We start from the raw sequence: 23,096 nt of genomic DNA, 5'->3' as shown, positions 1-23,096 counted from the left end.
AGAAAACAGGGCTGATTGCAGAGGCCCCATAACTTTTTGCCCCCATTTTCCTCTTTTTGCTGGTGTTTTCCTGACTTTGATGGTGCCCTGGGTACTGCTAACCAGTTCCAGGGCCTGTGCTCTGTGTAAAATGGATATGCAAATTAGGCTAATTATAATTGGCTAAGTTAACCTACCTATAAGTCCCTAGTATATGGTAGGGCATGTAGGTTTAGGGACCACAGCATAGGTGGTGCACATCTAGGTGCACTGCTGAGGTGCCCAGTGTCATTTTAAAAGCAAGCCTGCCTTGCTGGCTGGTTTTAAATTAAAGTTATATGCAAATTCGACTTTGGAATTAAAGGTACTTCCAAAGTCTTAAACTACCTTATTTTTACATATAAGTCACCCCTAAGGTGTGCCCTATGTGCCCCTAGGGCTGGGTGCCATGTAACTATAAGCAGGGACTTTATAAAAATAGATTTATAAGCCCGGGTGAGGTAAAAACAGCCAAATTCGTTTTTCCCTCATTGAAGTAAATGTCCTTCATAGGCTAGAATGGGCAGACTTTATTTTAAATTTTAAAGTCTCCTTAAATGTTGCATACCAAGAATTTGGTATCAAATTAATTGTTGTAATAAATCCTACAACTTCCAGTTGTTGGATTTAATATAACTAGTTCAGGTAAAAAGTTTAGACTTTACCTAAAAAGTTGCCAATTTCAGCTCTGCATTGTTTTTGCTGCTGTGCTCTGATTGGCCAGCCTGCAGCAGCTTCTGCCAGGCTGCCTTGATGAGGTGTGAAGTGGCCAGGCTTCACACAAAGGAATGTGCTTGGGGGAGAGAATCTCCCCTCAGCAGATGGTGAGGCAGGAAGGGGGAGGGCTGCCAAACTGGTCTTCAAAGGCAGAGAAGGACATTTGGAGCACCCAGCAACACCCCCACATCCTGCAACCCCAGACAATTAGGTGCCCCTTTGATTAGATTAAGAGAGGGCAGGAGAGGGGTGTGTTTATGATTTTTAGCCACACCAGTGGGTGGGCTCAGCCAGATGTAACCTCCAAAAATCAGATTCATCCATGTTGGATTTTTAGAGACTGTTGCCTTCTGGGATGGATTTTTGCCACACTTCCCAGGAAGTGGTCATCACAGGGGGACGACCCTGTCCCTGATTGGAGAACCAGGGCCCCCCTGCTTTTCACCCAGGAGCAAGGATAAAACTGGCAGACCTGCACCCACGCCTCAGATCCCCTCCAGAATTCAACAAGAAAGGAACTAAAGAAGAAGAAGGACTGCCCTGCTGGACCCCTGGCCTGCACCTGGACCCTGCACTCAGAAGGACTGCACCAGCTGCACACTTGGGCTTCACCACAAGAAGGACTTTGCCTGGCTTCAACTGGTTCAAGGAGGGACTCCCTGTTTGCTACAGGTGAAAAATTGCTAAACCAGAGTCCCCTGCACCAACTCCTGAAGAAAGCGACCAGCTGACCACTGTCCAGTGGCCAAAAAGGAGTTTGCGCCAGGTGCATTCTGGGAGTTGAAGTCCGCACCCCCCAAGGACCATCACAGAACTTCTGGACCCTTGGGGTGAGCTGTGGACCCCAAAAGAACCTTAAAAGAACATCTGGGTGAAGCCCCAGAAGTTTGGAAAAGATTTGAGAATTTTTGGAAAAAAGCTCCAGAGACGGACCGACCCGCCGCGGAAATTCTAGCCGGCTTGCCTCAACCGCGACCCGGCCTGACTTCGTGGTTCGTCCCGGTAAAGAAAAACATCCAAAAAAGAGACTAAGTCCGAACGTAAAAAGTTGACCGGGACCTCCCAGCCATCGTATCCGAGAAGGGCTCCATGGATGTCGGATCAAGATCCAGGTTTACCCCGGTCGAAGGATTTTCATCTCGAAAAAACGACTAAGTCCGAAGGTAAAAGTCTCCACCGAGGAAACCCACATCGCGTATCCGGACAAGGGCTCCAGGAGGTCGGATTCAACTGGCAGGTTCGTCCCGGTGAAGAAAAACTTCAAAATAAAGACTAAGTCAGAAGGTAACTTTTTAACCTAGGACTCCCGCGACCTGCAGCCGAGCAGGGCTCCATCGCAGTCGGCCTGAAAGTTTGACTTTGCCCCGGTCGAGGTGCAACCAGATGGCCCGATTGGCGCTTTTTGTTTCTAAGCGCTAGAAAAGTAATAATTCTTTAAAAATTCATATCTCCGGTTCCCCTGAACCGATTTTAATCGTTTTTGTGTCATTTTAAAGATAAAAATATAAACTATTTTTATAAATTGGTTTTGGATTTTTAAACTGTTTCCTGTGTTTTATTTAATTACTGTTTTGTGATATTTGAATGCTTTACACTTTGTCTCCTAAGTTAAGCCTTGACGCTCGTTGCCAAGCTACCAAGGGTTGAGCTGGGATTAATTTACTGAGACCTAACTGTACCTATGTGGAGGTTAGTGGCTTTTTGCTAGGTGTAGGTACCTACCTGCCCTACCAATAACCCATTTTCCAACATAATTGGAAGCAGCGACGGGATCCTGTACTTGTGTTCAATATCACGTTACAGTTTTAGGTAAAACAAATTAAAAATCCTTTAAATTGTCCTAGTGCAAAAATTGTTTTTAATTTTTAATTTGGATTAATTTCAATTATTGAATTTTTCTAATTTTTCTAATTTCTTGTTTCCAATTTTTGCAAAAAGTTTTTGTTGACACAAAACTAGGGAACCATGGAGCTTGATCTGGCTAGCCTATCCACACTGACAGTAGTCCAGCTTAGGGGGTTGTGTATTGAAAGAGGGTTGCCTGCAACCACTGATCTCAGGAAGCAAATCCTGATCACATCCCTGACAGCATGGGCTGAGGCCCAAGAGGTAGAGTCAGAAGAAGCTCCAGAGGAGGGAGAAAGAAGGGAGGATGCAAGCTCTAACCACTCAGGGGAGGGAAGGCATCTGAGCCCAAGTGAGGATGAGGAAGAACGGTCCTCAGTAAACACAGTCACTAGGGGCAGATCCAAAGCTAGTGGTGGGAAGGGGGACCTTTCAGGAGGAGAGAACCCATCCATCAGAGAAAGAGAGCTGGAGGCCCAGCTAGCATACATAGCTTTGGAAGCAGAGAAGCTGGCCCTAGAAAAGAAAAAGTGGGCATACAAAGAGAAAAGAGATGGAAGCAGCGATAAAGAAGCTGAGGTGTCCATGGGTGGGGGAGTTTTCCCCAGATTACCCAAGGGGGTAGTTCCTGCTTATGTAGAGGGGGATGACATAGATAAGTGGCTGGGGGCCTTTGAGAGGGCACTCCAAATGAGAAGGGTTAGGCCTCAATACTGGGGTTCCCTTTTGTGGGAGTTGGTCCCCAACTCAGGGAGGGATAGGCTTCTGACCTTAAGGGGGGAGGAGGCAGATTCATACCCTAGTATGAAGAGGTGCTTAGCCAAGAAGTTTGGTCTGACCCCAGAGCAATATAGAATGAAGTTCAGGGACACCCAGAAGGTCAGTACCCAGTCTTGGGTTGACTTTGTGGACATTTCACTAAAGGCACTAGAGGGCTGGATTATTGGTAACAAAGTAGATACTTATGAGGGGTTATACAATCTGATCATGAGAGAGCACATCTTGACCAATTGTACCCAAGAAAGGTTACGCCAGCATCTAGTGGACTCTAAGCAGACCAACCCTAGAGAGCTAGGGGAGGCAGCTGATGAGTGGTTGAGAACCAGGGTGGTTGTCAAGTCCCAGGGGGGAGACTCCAAGAAGGGGGGGACAGGTCCCAAAAAACCTAAGGAGGGAGGTGGTAAGCCCACCACAGAGACTCCCTCTGTACCCCAGAACCCTAAGAAGGAGGAGAGTAAATCCCACTCCCACTCTGACAAGCAGAGACAGGGAGACCCAGGGTTAAAAAAACTCTTGGACAGTAGGGCTTGCTTTGACTGTCAGCAAACAGGTCACTTCAGAGGAGATGCAGCCTGTCCAAGGAAGGTGGTTAGCACTGGGCTGTCCAGTGTAGCCATAGAGGAGGATTCCTCAGATGATGAAGTCCTCCTAGCATTGTGCTGGGAGACAGGACCAGATGGTAAGCTGGTGATCCCTGAGGGTGGGAGTAGGCACTTCCACCACATTCAAGTGAATGGGATCCCTACCACTGGCCTGAGAGACACCTGTGCCAGTCACACTATAGTGAGTGACCGGTTAGTGACCCCAGACATGTATGTCCCAGGAAAGACAAAGAAAGTCAGGATAGCCACAGGGGAGGTCACCTCCAAACCTGTAGCCATAGTGCCCCTAGAGAGGGAGGGTATCCTTGACTGGATTAGGGTGGTAGTCAGTGCTGACCTTCCCCTAGATTGTATCCTGGGCAATGACCTCCCAGAGGTGAGTCTGGTCACAGATGGGGTGGTCGCCCAGGGCGCCCCCCCAACCCAAAGTCCTGGGGAGTCAGTCCCTACAGTTAGGAGACAGGGGTCCCCAAGAAAAGGAAAGAAGAAAAGGAAGGGTAGGCCACTCTTAAAGAGAGTTCCAGGGAGCCAAGGGCCCTCTGCCCCAGTAAGGGGGGAGCACAGAGTTGGCACTGGTGAGGCCTCACCTGACCCCAAGGAAGTCCTGAGTAGTCAGGCAGCTGTCCAGATGCAAGGTGTTGCCCCTGCTCTGACAGAAGGGAGAGTGGAAGGAGGGTGTCTACCACAGGAGGTGGTAGCCCCCCACTCTAGACAGCAAGAGGGGTGCCAGGACCCCAAAGATGCCCCTAAAGCAGCTCAGCCACCTGTCAGTGGAGAGCTTAGGGTGTGATTCTGGGTACTGACAGCTGTCAGTAGCCTCTGCTGGGTGCTAGCCTTCCTGGCAGCACTGTACTTGGCCTGGGAGGTAGACCCCAGGGCCAATAGCAAAGTAGGCCCCCTGACCCTATTGGTCATGGTGGGGTTGCTCAAGTGTTGGGTGACCTCTTTGGGTAAGCTAGGTGTTGCCCTAGCAAAGTTTGGAGTAGGGGAGGTGGGCACCTCACTACCCAAGTTGGCAGAGAGAAAGGAGGAAGACCCCCCTAGAGGAAAGTTTCAGTTTGAGTTGGGTTCTTCACTGTCTTCCTCGCCTAACAAGCCAGGAAGACTCTCCCAGGGTTGGGCTGAGTCTCCTGGGCTTGTGGGCTGGGGGGGGGGGGGTTGTGTGAGAAAACAGGGCTGATTGCAGAGGCCCCATAACTTTTTGCCCCCATTTTCCTCTTTTTGCTGGTGTTTTCCTGACTTTGATGGTGCCCTGGGTACTGCTAACCAGTCCCAGGGCCTGTGCTCTGTGTAAAATGGATATGCAAATTAGGCTAATTATAATTGGCTAAGTTAACCTACCTATAAGTCCCTAGTATATGGTAGGGCATGTAGGTTTAGGGACCACAGCATAGGTGGTGCACACCTAGGTGCACTGCTGAGGTGCCCAGTGTCATTTTAAAAGCAAGCCTGCCTTGCTGGCTGCTTTTAAATTAAAGTTATATGCAAATTCGACTTTAGAATTAAAGGTACTTCCAAAGTCTTAAACTACCTTATTTTTACATATAAGTCACCCCTAAGGTGTGTCCTATGTGCCCCTAGGGCTGGGTGCCATGTAACTATAAGCAGGGACTTTATAAAAATAGATTTATAAGCCCTGGTGAGGTAAAAACAGCCAAATTTGTTTTTCCCTCATTGAAGTAAATGGCCTTCATAGGCTAGAATGGGCAGACTTTATTTTAAATTTTAAAGTCTCCTTAAATGTTGCATACCAAGAATTTGGTATCAAATTAATTGTTGTAATAAATCCTACAACTTCCAGTTGTTGGATTTAATATAACTAGTTCAGGTAAAAAGTTTAGACTTTACCTAAAAAGTTGCCAATTTCAGCTCTGCATTGTTTTTGCTGCTGTGCTCTGATTGGCCAGCCTGCAGCAGCTTCTGCCAGGCTGCCTTGATGAGGTGTGAAGTGGCCAGGCTTCACACAAAGGAATGTGCTTGGGGGAGAGAATCTCCCCTCAGCAGATGGTGAGGCAGGAAGGGGGAGGGCTGCCAAACTGGTCTTCAAAGGCAGAGAAGGACATTTGGAGCACCCAGCAACACCCCCACATCCTGCAACCCCAGACAATTAGGTGCCCCCTTGATTAGATTAGGAGAGGGCAGGAGAGGGGTGTGTTTATGATTTTTAGCCACACCAGTGGGTGGGCTCAGCCAGATGTAACCTCCAAAAATCAGATTCATCCATGTTGGATTTTTAGAGACTGTTGCCTTCTGGGATGGATTTTTGCCACACTTCCCAGGAAGTGGTCATCACAGGGGGACGACCCTGTCCCTGATTGGAGAACCAGGGCCCCCCTGCTTTTCACCCAGGAGCAAGGATAAAACTGGCAGACCTGCACCCACGCCTCAGATCCCCTCCAGAATTCAACAAGAAAGGAACTAAAGAAGAAGAAGGACTGCCCTGCTGGACCCCTGGCCTGCACCTGGACCCTGCACTCAGAAGGACTGCACCAGCTGCACACTTGGGCTTCGCCACAAGAAGGACTTTGCCTGGCTTCAACTGGTTCAAGGAGGGACTCCCTGTTTGCTACAGGTGAAAAATTGCTAACCAGAATCCCCTGCACCAACTCCTGAAGAAAGCAACCAGCTGACCACTGTCCAGTGGCCAAAAAGGAGTTTGCACCAGGTGCATTCTGGGAGTTGAAGTCCGCACCCCCCAAGGACCATCACAGAACTTCTGGACCCTTGGGGTGAGCTGTGGACCCCAAAAGAACCTTAAAAGAACATCTGGTTGAAGCCCCAGAAGTTTGGAAAAGATTTGAGAATTTTTGGAAAAAAGCTCCAGAGAGGGACGACCCGCCGCGGAAATTCTAGCCGGCTTGCCTCAACCGCGACCCGGCCTGACTTCGTGGTTCGTCCCGGTAAAGAAAAACATCCAAAAAAGAGACTAAGTCCGAACGTAAAAAGTTGACCGGGACCTCCCAGCCATCGTATCCGAGAAGGGCTCCATGGACGTCGGATCAAGATCCAGGTTTACCCCGGTCGAAGGATTTTCATCTCGAAAAAACGACTAAATCCGAAGGTAAAAGTCTCCACCGAGGAAACCCACATCGCGTATCCGGACAAGGGCTCCAGGAGGTCGGATTCAACTGGCAGGTTCGTCCCGGTGAAGAAAAACTTCAAAATAAAGACTAAGTCAGAAGGTAACTTTTTAACCTAGGACTCCCGCGACCTGCAGCCGAGCAGGGCTCCATCGCGGTCGGCCTGAAAGTTTGACTTTGCCCCGGTCGAGGTGCAACCAGATGACCCGATTGGCGCTTTTTGTTTCTAAGCGCTAGAAAAGTAATAATTCTTTAAAAATTCATATCTCCGGTTCCCCTGAACCGATTTTAATCGTTTTTGTGTCATTTTAAAGATAAAAATATAAACTATTTTTATAAATTGGTTTTGGATTTTTAAACAGTTTCCTGTGTTTTATTTAATTACTGTTTTGTGATATTTGAATGCTTTACACTTTGTCTCCTAAGTTAAGCCTTGACGCTCGTTGCCAAGCTACCAAGGGTTGAGCTGGGATTAATTTACTGAGACCTAACTGTACCTATGTGGAGGTTAGTGGCTTGTTGCTAGGTGTAGGTACCTACCTGCCCTACCAATAACCCATTTTCCAACAGGTACAGGTTAAGCCGAACGCAGTGTTTCCTCAGGTGCCGCAGTACCACATGGCACAAGATGTCCTCATCCAGGTATCGCAGATAATCGCAGACTTTGTAAAGCAAGGAGTTCTGAAAGAAGTGATGAGCACCCCATGTAATTCACCAATAATGGGTCTGAAAAAGCCTTGTGGAATGGTCCGAATTGTGCAGGATTTGAACAAAATAAACAAGATTGTGGTAAAGTGTTGCCCCATAGTGCCGAATCTAGCAGTGATCATGTTCCAGGTTCCGTGTGATGCAGAGTGGTTCACAGTTGTGGACCTGTCTCAAGCATTCTTTTCGGTGCCTCTTCATGAGGACAGCCAATTTCTCTTCAGTTTCAAATTCCTGGATAAGGTATACAGTTGGTGCAGAATTCCTCAAGGGTTTTCTGAGTCACCGTTCATCTTCAATCAGATATTGAAGAAGGACTTGGAGTTATTAGAACTGCCTTTCAGTTCAACTCTGGTACAGTACATTGATGACTTGCTGATTGCATCCAGAATAAAAGATGACTGTCGGTATGACACAATTGCATTACTGAACCATTTGGGAAAGAGCGGACATAAAGTGTCCCCAAAGAAGCTGCAGTACTGTCAGAGAGAGGTAAAGTATTTAGGTCATTTGATCAAAAGGGGTTTCAGGAGAATATCAAAAGAGAGGGTGACGGCCATACTGCAGACGAATCCCCCGACAACCAAGAGAGATGTCAGGATGTTTTTGGGAATGGTGGGCTACTGTCGCCAATGGATTCCCAACTTCTCGATTATCTCTAAACCGTTGCTAAAACTGACAGGCATGGAAGTTAAGGATGACCCGAGCACCATAATTTTGTCAGAGGAAGAGCTTGAGGCATTCATGGAATTGAGAGAATGCATGTACAGGGCGCCAGCTTTGGGTATGCCTGATTACACAAAGCCTTTTCTATTGTTTTTTCATGAACGTGATGCTTGTTCTTTGTCTGTCTTAACACACGTCCATGGAGGTGCAAACCACCCAGTAGCATATTTTTCAGCTACTTTGGACTCAGTTGCAGCAGCCTTACGGGGTTGTTTGCGCGCAGTTGCAGCAGTTGGTCAGAACCTCACACAGTGGGAAGGCATAGTGATGGGACATCCCTTGACAGTAATGGTTCCACATTCAGTTGAGATTCTGTTGACCCGAACTAAGACTCAGCACATGACAAATGCTAGGCTAACGAGATATGAGACCATTATACTGGGGTCTCCAAATTTCTCTCTCAAGATGTGTACAATATTGAACCCGGCAACTCTACTTCCTGTTGAAAATGCTGAGATTAGTAATACTGAAGAATGGAGCATGACTGTCTTGAGGTAACAGAACTATGCACCAAACCCAGTCTTGACATCAAGGATACACAGTTAGAAGAAAATGATTATATTTTGTTTGTTGATGGTTCATGCTGGAGAGTCAGTCGGAATACTGAGAGCTGGCAATGCCGTGTGTACAATCACCAGCATTATAGAAGCTTCCTGGCTCGAAAGAGTGTATTTCGCACAAGTGGCTGAATTGATTGCCCTTACTAAGGCATGCCATGCTGCTGCAAACCTGAAAGTCACTATCTATACTGACAGCAGATATGGATTTGGAATTGTACATGATTTTGGCCAATTATGGTCATAGAGGGGTTTCATGACCTCTTCTGGCTCACCAGTGAAAAATGGCGAACAGATTAAGGATTTGTTGCATGCAATTCAGTTACCACTTGAAATTGCCGTGGTGAAATGCAATGCTCATGTCAAGTCAGAAGACTTTGTGTCCATGGGAAACGGCTATGCAGATCAAGTCGCAAGATTTCGCGCATTGAACTGTATATCGTTCAAGGAACAGTGGGAACTACTACCTGAAACTGAAAATGAAACATGCTTGAACTATGCATTAATAGTGGTGGATACATTAGATGAGCTAAAATCACTGCAGGGCCGTGCTAGCAGAAAGGAAAAACGCTCCTGGCAGAGAATACAATGTGTACAGAGGGCTGACGACTTGTGGGTCTCAGAGGAGGGGAAGTTGGTTTTGCCAAACAGCCTTTTGTCACAGTTTGCAAGGCTTTACCATGGTGAGGCACACCTTGGGAGAGACGCAATGATCAGGTTATTCAAAATTGATTGGTTCAATCCAAAAGTCAGACAAGCCACAGAGGTTACCTGTCATATGTGCATCATCTGACAACAGATGAATGCAGGAAAAGGCACTGTGGTGACTTTGAGTCACATAGGGAGAGCTGGAGGTCCGTTTAGCAAGATGCAGATGGATTTCATTGAAAAGCCTGTGTGTGGAGGCTTGAGGTACGTGTTGGTGATTGTGTGTGTTTTCAGTCACTGGATTGAAGCCTACCCTACACGTAGAAATGACAGTCTCACAGTAGCAAAGCTGCTGCTTAGAGAATTAATACCACAGTTCCGATTTCCGGTCTCTTTAGAATCAGATAGGGGCAGACACTTCGACAATGAGGTGATTAAGCTGTTGTGTGTTGCACTGGACATTGAGCAGAAGCTGCATTGTAGCTACCTCCCTGAAGCATCAGGACTAGTGGAACAGATGAATGGTACCTTGAAGTCGAGAATGGCAAAAATGTGTGCAGCTACCAATATGAAATGGCCAGATGCATTGCCCTTAATACTGATGTCAATGAGAAACACACCTGATAAGAAGACAGGACTATCCCCCCATGAGATATTGATGGGCCAAGCTATGATGTTGCCCGCAGTACCTGCAAATGCTCTTGTGAATATCACGGATGATATGGTGTTGGACTACTGCAAGGGTCTGGCTGATGTGGTCCACTCTTTTTCTCACAAGGTGGAGGCTAACACATTGCCACCGATCAGTGATCCAGGTCCCACCCTACAAGCCGGTGACTGGGTGGTTGTCAAGAAACACGTGAGGAAGTCGTGTTTGGAGACTCGTTGGAAGGGGCCATATCAAGTAAGATTGACAACAACCACTGCTGTGAAATGCGCAGGCGTTCCAAACTGGATACATGCCAGTCACACAAAGAAGGTGACATGTCCGACTGATGAGGAACTTGAAGTGTCCCAAACAACAGCTGCAGAGAAGGAAGTCTCAAGGCCGGAGAGTACTCAAAGGGGAACTGAGACTAAAGGAGAACTCACTGAGGACGGCTTAGTCCCTCAAACAGTAAACGAGTTTGAGGGAGGTGACGGTGAGCCTATCTCAGTGGAGGCAGCAGGAGAACCAAGTCAAGGAGAGGTTCTCCCAGAAGTAGACGGATATGGGTTAGAACTTGAACCTGTTACAGACCCTGAAGACGAAGGGGAAGGAGCAGAAGGAGGTCAAAGTACATCAACTCCTCCTGAGCCGCTTGCTGGTCCGTCAAGAGAAAACACCATAGCACAAGAGGAGGGTGCTGTTCAACGTCCTGAAAGGCCAAGCAGAAAGAAAACGCATAAAGGTGATGACTGGCCAAAGAAGCAAGCTGCAAGGGAGAAAGTGATTCCAGGTGACACAATAGAGGAAGAAATTGACACAACTAGAAAAGAGGATCTCAGTGAAGGAGAGTTGCAAAGTGAACGCAGACTGAAAAGAAAAAGAGCCGCAAACAGAAGGTACGCAGGTCCTGAATGGGCATATGCAACGACATCTGAATGGCAACAAGAATTCTTAGCGTTTTGTTTTGATAGAGAGGTACTAGGCCAATACTAGGGCACTTGAATCCAACTTTAGAAAGAGACTGTGTTAAAATAGTGAAATTGAAATTAAAATCTGGAAAGCTGAGAAAAGAGACTGATGAATTACCGGATGTGACATTGATAACCTGAATTTACTCAGAAAACCGATTATGACAGGCTGCTAACCTGATTTGACAAAAGGGTCCTGGGGGAGTGGAACGCTGTGAATACTTGCAGAAAGAAGGAGAGACTTTGCATTAAGAAACAAAAAGAGCTTTAAATTGCCCTCCAGTTGATTGTTTGTCTGATATCTTTTGCTATCTGATTCTTTACAAATCATGGCTTACTCTAGAGTTAGTAGCAAAAAGGGTAAAGTGTGTGGTTGGTTAAGTGTTATATTAGGTATTGTGTGTGCAATAATAATTATAGGTGTGATTGTGGGAATGCCTTGGTTGGATAAAAAGGTGACTAACAATGCTTCAAAACCTGCGACTGCTACACTAACACCGTGGGAAAAGTTTGAGCAGGATACAAAATACTTGCATGAGGGAACTAATTCAAAGGGGGAACTTTCTACTAATGTTTTCTATCGCTTGCTGAATGAGTATGTTGATACTATGGATTTGATAAACTGTTATGCGTGCACAAAGATTCCTTCATCAGTTCACTTACCATAGCCTGCCACTAACGTACGGGATAAGCTGTAGTTTGCTGCTAACAAGATTCTATGACCAGGGACATGTGCAATATTTTTATTCAAATTTAGACGTAGTGTTTTCTTTTGTGCCTGTGATTGAGATTTTGAACAAATTAGCTAAAGAGCATAGCATAAAATTAGTTAGGGGTTTCTTTGAGCCGACACTAACGTTTGGCACAGCTTATGCACACCGCAATAATTTAACCTGCTTATTAACACCTGTGGAGAAAAGCTTCTTAGATCACACTGATGATAGACGCAAAGCACTGAAAGAAAGGCTAGAAAAGGGGTTAGAAAAACGCACATATGCAAATGATTATGCTTACACTGCAATAAAGACACAGGGCAAGTTAGCTATAGATGCCTTACATGTAGGAAGGCTTTGTATATATATGCCGAAATCTGATCATGACACTTTATTTGTGGGAACGAGTGAATGCAGGCATGTGTTTTTGTTTCAGAGCAAATGGACATTCATGTTAAATGGACAGGATCCAGCAATCCCTGGGATCTATTACATATGTGGACTAAATGCTTACTACCGTCTCCCTAAGGGATGGTATGGGACATATTATTTGGGAATAGTTTTCCCAAAGATTTACCAGATTGATGACTTAAAACAAATACCTAAAATGTCTGAATTACAACATGCTAGACAAAAGAGAGAGACAGCGGCTGCTGTTGTTGGTGATATATTTGGAGCCATAATTCCTTCAGTAGGGGTTATCTTAAATTCCATAAAGATTCGAAAGTTGTCTACTATTGTGGATAACATGCTGACAAATTTCACAGGGGGGATGGATACTGAACTTGCTGCGGAAAGAGCTATGACTCTTCAAAATCGGCTTGCTTTAGACATTCTTTTAGCGAAGAGTGGCGGAGTCTGTAAGATGCTTAACGAGCGTCATTGCTGCTCATTCATTCCTGATAATAGCAAAAAGATTAGAGGTATGCTTACTAACCTAACTAGAGATAGTGCAGATTTGAAGGAGCTGAAGGAACCTGGAGTTTGGGAGAAAGTTAGAAAAGGAATTGCCAGAGTAGGGAATTGGTTTAGTGATATTTGGAATGGGGTACTTGCAAAAATATTAGGGGGTCTATGAATTGTCCTAATTTGTTTATTGGGTTTATGGGGAGCATGCAAAATCAATGAAAGAATTAAAAGAAATTGGACAAAACGAAGTAAAAGAAATGAAGAAAATGAAAGGGAGAAAATGTTTAACGAAATTTGGGAAAGCTCACACAAAGGGCAAGATGTTGAAATGTGCATTATGCGCAAAGTGAAAAATTGAAAATGAAAGGTTAAAAGGGAAAGGTTTGTGTGATGACTAGAGTCATCAGAGGAGGGACTGAGAGAGCGTAGCTATATTAACATGAAATGTTTATGAACTAATGTATAATAATGTTGCATAGAAACTGTATTAACATGTTTTGCTAAAACGTGCACTTGAAATGTGACCATGGGGAGTGTCCGCAAATGTATACGGGAACTAATAAAACTGACTAATAATAGTGAAATGTTTATTAAATTGTGATTTTTCATTAATGTTGAAAGGCTAAATGTATTAGATGAGATAAAGCAGTAGGCCTTAGTTAGCATGAGTCGAGGCCTAGCTGCCTGACTCTCATATTAAATGTATTTTGTAACGTGCAGTGTGCTGACTTGCTAAAGGACATGAACTCTTGTTTTTTAAAAGTTAGAAGCTGAATGTAACTGTAGTAGATCCGTTCTCATGAAATTCACCCTGCCTTTAGAAACATTTTTAGCTAAATGCAACAGTGTAGATTAACAAAGTCGCCTAAACTGGTACGGACAATGGAGCCACTGACCGAAGATGTGCAAAGGACCACAAGACGATGAAATCATACCGGACATACCAGCCCGCTAAAGACGTCAATCATAAGCACCAATAAAATGCGTGGGAACTGTTATGGGGTAACAAATTTGATGAAGTATTGTGATTTTAATTGGTTATAGATAGTGGGGTGCAACCCCTTGTCCAATTAGATTTTAGGGGAATGTACAGCGAAAAGGGGCTAAAAACCCTTGTCACCAGAAAATAAATTATAATTAGGGAGCAGGAGACTTGGAGAGGGGAAGATGCTGATGCTATTTGCTATGACCCAGACATTTTGTCACTCTGCATAGAGACTTTGCTGTTTGGTTCTTAAAACCATTCTGTCCTTAGATTGCCCATTTACACTTTACCTCCTTATGAGGGAACTGCCCCTATTTTCCCTTTGCTGAAGCTGAATTCTTTGATGGCGAATCAACTGATGTCCTGAAGACGAACACAGAGCCTGAGTGCTGACCAAACTTGGAGGGTAACTATATGACAATGAAATTGTGATTGTCTATTTGCTTTTCCTTTTTGCAAGGTCATGGTGGTGTCTTGAGTTTGATTAATGTCTTTGACTAAAGTGAAATGCATTATTGTGATAAATATTGATGATAATATTGACGTTTTGATTGACAGGTTGATTAGCTATCTCGTCCTTAGGTGTCTCTCAACAGGGTCAAAAGATTTATGGCCTAAAACGAGTCCCAATGGGTAATAAATTATCATAAAGGGACGCGTTAGCAGTTCCACATAAATATAAAAAAGTGTGGGACTAAGTGATGACCCTTGGAGATCCCTGCAGGCGAGAGAGAAAGATCTTGAATGGAAGTCTTCAAAGGTCATTTAGGAGGGAAGTGCTGAGTTTCTCTGCAAGTCCCGAGATGCCGATGTCAAACAGTGCAGAGTGACTGCCCATATTAAATGCAGTGGAGAGATCAAGTGAGATCACCCCATTATGTTTTATGGTTAAAATCTCTTCTGAGACAGCAATCAGATCTTTCTCGGTACTTAGTCCTGGTCTAAAACTATATTGCATGATCTCCAAACTGATGTTTTCTTCTAAGTAATCTGAAAGGCTGGCATTCAGATGTTTTTCCAATCTTTTAACAGGAAATGGAAGTCTTGAAATAGGGTGGAATTTTTTCTCTTTACTACGATCCAGCAAGGTTTTTTTTTTAAAATAATGGTAGGACACCTTTTTCCAGATAGTAGGAAAAATGCCAGTCATGATAGTCATATTCCACAAGGTTGTCAAGACTGGCACAATACAGTCAGCTGCAGCCTGTACAACCTTTAGTGGACGGGGTTCAGATGGTGCTCTGGATTTTACTTGATTAATGAGCTTGACCCTTTGATCAACACTCAGTTGTGAGAAATGGTCAAAAACAACTTTCCTAGTGCAATGGTTAGGGGGCATTTGACTGGTATCTACAATGGAGTGAGTAGTGTCAAATTATTTGTAAACTACCTTATTTCTGAAAACAATCAACTAAGCTGTTGCAAAAATCCTGACTGGGCAGGTAACAGGAGAGGGAATTTGGGGAGAGAGTGATTGCACTACTTTAAAGAGATCCATAGGGTAGTTCAAAGCCAATTAAATTTTTACCATGTAGTAATTGGACTTTTCTTTCAAAATCAGATTTTTATATTCCACAATCACTCTTCAATATATTTCTTTACTTTCTTCACTATAGTCACTTCTGCATAGTCTCTCCTATCTGCAACATTTTTGTTACAACACTGTTAATACTGGAGAAAACCAAGGTGGTGATGGATATCTCCTACAAGACTTTATTGTTTTTTCTGATACTCGATTCAATACTTCCCTGATCAACCATTCATGATATTTAACATCTGCTACATTTTACTTATTTCTAAGATCTGGTAATATATTGTTAAAACTCTATGAGTGCAATTATTTATTTAATTTGCTCCATAAGTGCATGGATTTGGTCTGAGTTACTTTATTAGTTCCTTGCAATGGAAATGGAATGTTAAGTTTGAACTGCACTGCTGTGTAATCTGACCAAATTAACGGAAAAGTATCCACATAATTTAAATTAGAATCATTTAAAAAGTACCATCCAAGGTATGGCCAATTTTGTGGGTAGCCGAGGTCACCCTCAGAGGTAGGGGCTTTAAGGGTGAAGTAAAGGGACAGTGTATGATGGATGCCCCACAAATTGTTTCTTAGTGCCTAGATCACATTTATCATATGAATAGCCGCAATGTGACATTTGTCTTCTGCCTCTTGGCCCTGGCTATGGCATTCTGATTATTTACACAGAAGAGGGGAAGTGCTGTTCTCTGTGACCTTTGAGTAGAGGTGGGAGAACCTCATAGTTATGTATTCTTGGATTGATACTGTTTCCTTACTCGAGGACTTCAGACATTGCAGGAGAATATGTAGAATGCCCCAAAAACTTGTAGAACTACAAGACTGGCCAAGTTTCATAGGATTTGTAAATATCAACATCAGTCTTGAATGTACCACAATATAAATAGCACCCCTTTGGTTCTTGATGCTTCAAATTAGGTATAACTGAGGAAAGCAGCTGTTTTCTAAAGGACAAATCAGTCTTACTGCTTCCAATTTCTTCTTTCTGGGAGCAAGAAGTGTTATGGAGCTGATTTAGACTGCTGTCCAGTGACACCATGAAGGAAATTACGTTACAGGCTGGTATGAAACCCTACTTAAGCATAAACCATAATTTCTGTCAGGATGGAACAGAAGCAAATACCAATAACCTGTGTTTAACCCTCTGGTAGCTTGGAACAACAAAAACAGTCTGGCTCAACTGAGGGGCAATGCGTAAAGTATTTATGCAGCACTTCAAACAGTAGTAAAGTGAAGACACAACACACAAAAAATTCCAAACCTCTTTAGAAAAATAGAGCAAAATGTAATAATTTTTTTTTTACCAAAATGACAAAAACGCCAATCAATAGAACCAGAGATATAAAATGTCAAAGTTTAAAAAAAAATAGTGCCTATAGACAGATAGAGGGTCCAAGTTAGGCAGGCTGAACCAAAAGTGGTTTGCAGAGCATTGCAAGATCTCACATCGAGAATGTGTTGGGCAGCGGTGGCTCCAAGGAGCAGCAATACCGCAATGCAGAGTACTGCATCTTCATCAAGGTTGCTGTAGTAGACGGACTTGCAAGAAGTCCTGCATCGAAATTGCGCCACACAGCTGAGTCCTGTATCATTTTTTAGAGTGCCATTGACCAGGGGCTTGCAATGATACGTCCTGCATTGAGTATGCATCACGCAGAAGTGGTTCCTAGGAGACTGTGGGCCATGATGTGAGGTGTGGAGTCAGGGATGTGTTGTGCTGCAGTGGTTTTACTGCGGCTGTGAGGAAATGTGTTGCTCTGAGTTGGTTCTGCATCACAGGATCCCAGCTGGGATGGCAGAGCACCTTCAGGCCCACTTCCAAGGTTCAGTGCTGGGGTGATACCACTTTAGGGGGTACAACCCAGAGTAGACAGAGTCCAGGTGATGAGTTCAAGGTGGTTGGAGCCTTTTCTGTCCCTGAAGCTCTATTCAGGAGGCCAACCAACTAGTCCTTGGAGTTACTCTGGTGGTCCAGGGTTCAAGATGCAGGTCCCATTCATTGAGGCAGCAGAGTAGCTGTCCTTCTTGCAGTGCAGCACATAAGTCTTTCTGAGTCTTCCACAAGTCCAGAGGTGTACTGAAGAGGTGGGTCAGAGGGTCTAATATTTATACCTGGTGTCCACTTTAAAGTAGGAGAAGGTTCTGGAGGTTCCCACCCCCAGAAGTTCTTGGATTTTCCTGCCTCCTTGCCCTGGCCCCAAACTGTCTGGGGTTACCATAGACTATTGTCAAACCCTTTTGAGTGTGTGCAGGCAGAGCTATAGTGATGTGCAAGTGTTGTAGATGACAGCTCCTCACTCTCATTAAGTCAGAGATAGCCTATTCTCCCAACACCTATGCAATCATGTGACCTAGGAAGCAGGCTGAAGAGACGAAATAGCAGGAGTGGATCACTGCGCAGAAAAGGTGTGGGCCAATGGGAGTGGGGGAAATGAGAAAAACAAACAAAAAATAAGTACCTGATTCCCCGCAGCTGTGCCACTCTTTATCTTCCAATGCAGGCACAGGCACCCAGCCTGCCCTGTGGCCAATCCAAATGCTGCTCCCATGCTGCTGGCAGTATGAAAGCAGCATTCGGATTGGCCGGAGCGCCCTGGCTTTGTGCTCTGAGGCAGACTGGGAGCCTTGGCCTGCTCTCTCCAACCCAGCAACACAGTTGGAAGAGCCCAGTGTGCCTGTGTTTGGCCCGAGACAGCCGGCCAAACACACATGCACACTGAGGGGAGTGCTCTTCCCCTCCATCACTGTCATGCCCCTCAGCCCCACCCCTTTAACAATAAAGCGATAATAAACATAGTTAAAAGTTGTTAAAGGTCTGCAGCTGCTGCTGTTGGCAGGGGTGATGCTCCTCTGTTATAGCGGAGGAGCTGCGCCTGCCAAGTGGTTAGGACTAGAAAATGACAACTTTCTAAAAGTGGAATTTCAGAATCTTGACTTAAAATTCGAACTTGCCGTTAAAGAGGGGTTTAAATTTCAACTCTTTATTCATCAAACTCGATATTCACACCTACTCCCAATTGAAAGTTATCACTTATTACATGAAATAAGTTAGCACAATGTTTTTCTAACTGAGAGGCAGGCCTTGCAGTAGTGAAAAACGAATTTAGGAGGTTTTCACTAACAGGTCATGTAAAACTTGAAAGTACATGTCCAACATTTTAAATACGCCGCACCTTGCCCTCTGAGCTGTTTAGGGAGTAACTTATGGGTGACTTAAATGCATTAAAAAGGAAGGTTTAGGCCTGGCAAAAGGTTTAGTTTTCCAGGTCCAGGTCAGAATGGCAGTTCACAACTGCACACACTGGCTGCAATGGCAGGTCTCAGACAAGTTTAGAAGGGCTACCTAAGTGGGTAACACAATGAGTGCTGTATGTCCTCTAAAAGCATGTAATCTTCAGGCCCTTGATGCATATCGAACCACTGTACTAAGGAATTACAAGTAAATTAAATTTGCCAATTGGGAGTAAGTCAATGTTACCATGTTTACAGGAGCGAGAACAAATGCTTTAGGACTGGTTAGCAGTGGTAAAGTGTGCAGAATCCTAAAGCCAACCAAGGCAAAGTCAGAAAAAACGGAAGGCTGGAGCACAAAAAATGGTGGGAAAACACAGCAAGGATGTTGGATCCAACACACTAGAATGCAAAAAACACTTCCAAGCAATGCCCCAGTTTTCTTTCTTGTTAAACTATTATACGGCAGCCCTGTAAACCTGGGAATCTGGGAACATCAGTGCTAAAAAGAACAATTTTTCCCTTAGAGAAAGTATACGCCTAAACATCCTCTGCAAAAATATTGTTACAAGAATTAATTTTATTTACCATATAGACAGTTTGTTAGTATGCAAACTACATATTTTATCATATTGCCCGTGCTCCAACATAATGCCATAGTGAAAGTGGATAGTGGCGAATGTGAAAAGCTGAGCGTTAGTGAGGTACACAAAATATATACAATACTAGCGGCTGATAATAGAATACATTTTCAGCATGGCTCAAAATTACCATATGTATATCATGATAACTCGATGAGCCCACTAGTTCAATTGTTGACATTTCGACTCTAAGGAAATTAATTCAAACAGGGCCATCATCAGAACACAAACATTGTAGCAACCAGTATTGAATGATAAATCATGGTCGAGTACTACAATGATGATGATGTATGTCTATCTCGTGTCAGGACACTGGGGTATGGAATCAACTGAATGAAAATAGGAATGCCATCAGAGGCTGGTATCGAGCACCATCAAAAGATCAGTGGGAGGACCAAAGTTCATTTAGGACCCTTATTTTCTTTCGAAGTGCTTTTGTAAGTGATAACAGATCATGTGTGTGATTGCCAATCTTTTATGAATTAACTTAATAATGTTTAGTGCTAACCTATAAAAGATATGAAGATCTGTTTAGGATTTCAATAACTGAATACCTCCTGCTTTATCAAGTTCAAACTTCACTACAAAGCAATATTGAACAAAAGCACCGTAAGGGTGGTAATAACAATAGCAAGACCAATCTTGTTCTTTTAATTTTGGGTACACAGTGTGGATTTCATAAGACAGCCAAATTAAAAATCAGTGTTCCCACAAGGTATGTAAGGTCATGTGATACTGGTGGGAAAGTTAAGTCTGAATTATCATAGGAGTGCTTTTGCTTTGTCTTAATTTTTGGGAGGTGAACCGAAAGCATGTTACTTTGTTATTTAGTTATTTTCATTTAAATTTGTTGCTTAATCCTGACACCCTTTTTAGGGTTACTTTGCCTTCCATTAAATGTTCTCCAATCAGTAGAGGTCTGCCCTGTGATTATCAATGGCCAAAGTAGGGGACACCACAGCAAAAGTCTCCACAAAGATCCTGTTCATAAGGTGAGACATTGCCTCTTTTGATATGCATTGGCAGAGCACTGAAGATAAGTTGCTCCTGATAGAACAGAAACTGGATGTCTACGTTGACTGTGAACAAGACCACTATTTTATGGAGTGAAGTTTACCGACTTAGAGGACAGAAACTGAAGCAGTAGCCTAGCTTTTGCTGTCATTCCAGAGAAAATGGAGGGAGAGGACATAGCCACGTTTTTACTATGATTCATACTGGAAATCACACAGATTTCTTTTAACCATTGTTTGGAAATCCAACATACCCACAGACTGTGATGCTGTAGACACAGGACCACTGAAGGACCTTGCCAGATCATTGCCTATTCTCTCCAAAAACCAGTCTAGCTGACAAATTATAGCTGATACAAAGAAACACTGGGCCTTCTTTATGTGCAATCACCGTATTTCGATCACCAGGCACTTCTCGAACAAAATCAGTCTTCAACATGAATCATTCCTGGTTTTACATCTACAAGTGAAGAAGCTAGGAATCAGATATGGAATGCTTGACTGGGCAACCATGCTAAATACCAACAATGAATATAATGACCCTGGCCAACTTAAGGGACTGTTGGACTCCCTAGAGAATATAGACATAGACCCCTCACAGTGACAATAAAACTCTAGATCCCCCATGTCAGCCTACCATGCTACAAGACTCTGAAAACCAGAGGGGATACAGAGATTGGAGCAAGTGACCAGAAGCTCGTCCTAGGAACCTAAACTTAGACACCTGCGTTTACCGGCTAACCCTGAGTCAAGACAAGGTCACTTCTAAAACCATCTTGAAGCGGAGACTGTGATTTGCCAACAGTTAAGATGCCTTATATCACTAACTATGTGGAGGACTGATGATGATATAAGGGTGCTATGGTTGCTTCCTTTCCCACCCTCCTTGGCAGGTGGGTTTTCGACAGAGGCTGTAAAGGAAGTCACATTGGGTAGTGCTGATGAAGGTGGTGCACTAGATCTCGCTTTTCCTGCCCCCTGCCTCCTTTGCACTTAGATGGACACACTTGCCTAAATAGGCTGCTTAGATGTCTATTTTAGCGTACAAAGTAAATTTCTTAGCTTGCCAAGTCACAACGTGCCAGCCAGGAGATAGGAGGGGAACACTGGGTTTTAGGATCCCACCTGAGGTAAAGGTTGATTTCCCCTCTCTCAGAGGTGTTTTTGCATGAGCACATCAGCCTCCTCCCCTTACAATCCCTCTAACTAGAGATCACCCTTGCTGTCTGTAGTGTCCCAGTGGACACTACAGACATATAACACTTCTCTACTGGGACATTTACTACCCCATATCACACTTCCATAACTGTACCAAATGTCTCTTAGGATTCACTAAGGCTGGCCTAGACATACCCATTCTCCATGTGTCTTACTATAACACCCTCCACTCCCTATCAGCCTCAATTCACACACCATTTTCTACAAATACTCTAATGAAAGTTTACCTCAATGAAAATGAGATGACCTGCTTCATTAAGAGACAGAAAATTATTTCTACCTCCACTCACTGCGCCCTTACATTGCTTAATCCAGGAAACCCAGCACTCAAATACAGAGATATGGGATAGGGTGGGTAAAGAATGTCATGCTGACAAACATCCAGCAGACAACTCCACTGGCTCTACCACCATCATAAAATGAATGTTGTGATACTCATAAGTAAAGGTCTACCAATCAGAATACATAAAATATGTCAGGATCCCACAAGGCCACTTCATCCTTCTTAAGGGCAGTATTCACTATCAATCTTTTATTCCATAAATGGACCATTTTCCAATGAACTTGAAGTAATTAGGGACCTTACAGAGATCTTTGGTCAATACCTAGAATATGCAATTAGGTAGAAACTGGACTCTTGCTGGACTTTCAAATAGACCTTTCTTTATGTGATTGGTGGAGATTGCTCCACCCCATTGACTGCAGTACCAGCGCATATCTTGTATACATGATTCATACTCACAGATTGAAATTTTCCTGGCATTGATTCTGCTCTTGTGGCATGTGTGTGAGATAATTAGTAGCTTTTATCATGTCACAAACCGCATTTGGCTCAATATCAGTTTGAGTAAACCCTTGTTGGGCTAAGGAAGACTTAATATGTTATGTTACAAACTATCAATGGAAAAATAAAAACAGTTTGCAATGTTTTATACATTACTGGGTGACAAAGATCTGTTGGTCTCTTCTGCCCACATGCTCTAGGAAGGGGGGAAGTATGCATGAGAGGGGAATTAATTAGGGACTCAGCGCTCTGGAAACAGGAAGAAAACAGACACAGAGCGAACCGAGTGGTGGACCTGACCTGTAAATATAAGGCCACACACACTAAGGCTGATCTGACGACACCTCTGTGGACCAAATGCAACCTTAATCCACAACTTACTTCAAAAGCAGAAACCTCTTATTCCCACTCAAACAGCATCATTAAAAGAGGGGAGAAAACTAAGCAACTAAGACAAAAGTCCCACCAATTGATTCCTGCCATCAAAGGCTCAATAGGGGCAATTGTCGATAAACCCCTCTGATGTCCTCAATAGATTTAGGGCTTTGTACCTAGAGTTGTACTCAGCAGAGTATCCCAAAATGACTTCAGAAGATGTCTTCCTCTCACCACTTTTCCCAGAGCATCATAATCTTTGGACCAAGATAAAACAGAGGATGAGATAATGAAGGTGATTGAGGACCAGCCTTTTTGTAAGGCGCCAGGGTTAGACAGATATCCCTCTGAATGCTACAGAATTACCAATCCTTTAGTAGCACCGCTGCTGT

Source organism: Pleurodeles waltl, chromosome 6, assembly GCF_031143425.1.
Source record: "Pleurodeles waltl isolate 20211129_DDA chromosome 6, aPleWal1.hap1.20221129, whole genome shotgun sequence".
NCBI classification, from domain to species: domain Eukaryota; kingdom Metazoa; phylum Chordata; class Amphibia; order Caudata; family Salamandridae; genus Pleurodeles; species Pleurodeles waltl.
The sequence above is the reverse complement of the archived record's forward strand: the minus strand, read 5'-3'. Positions refer to the sequence as shown.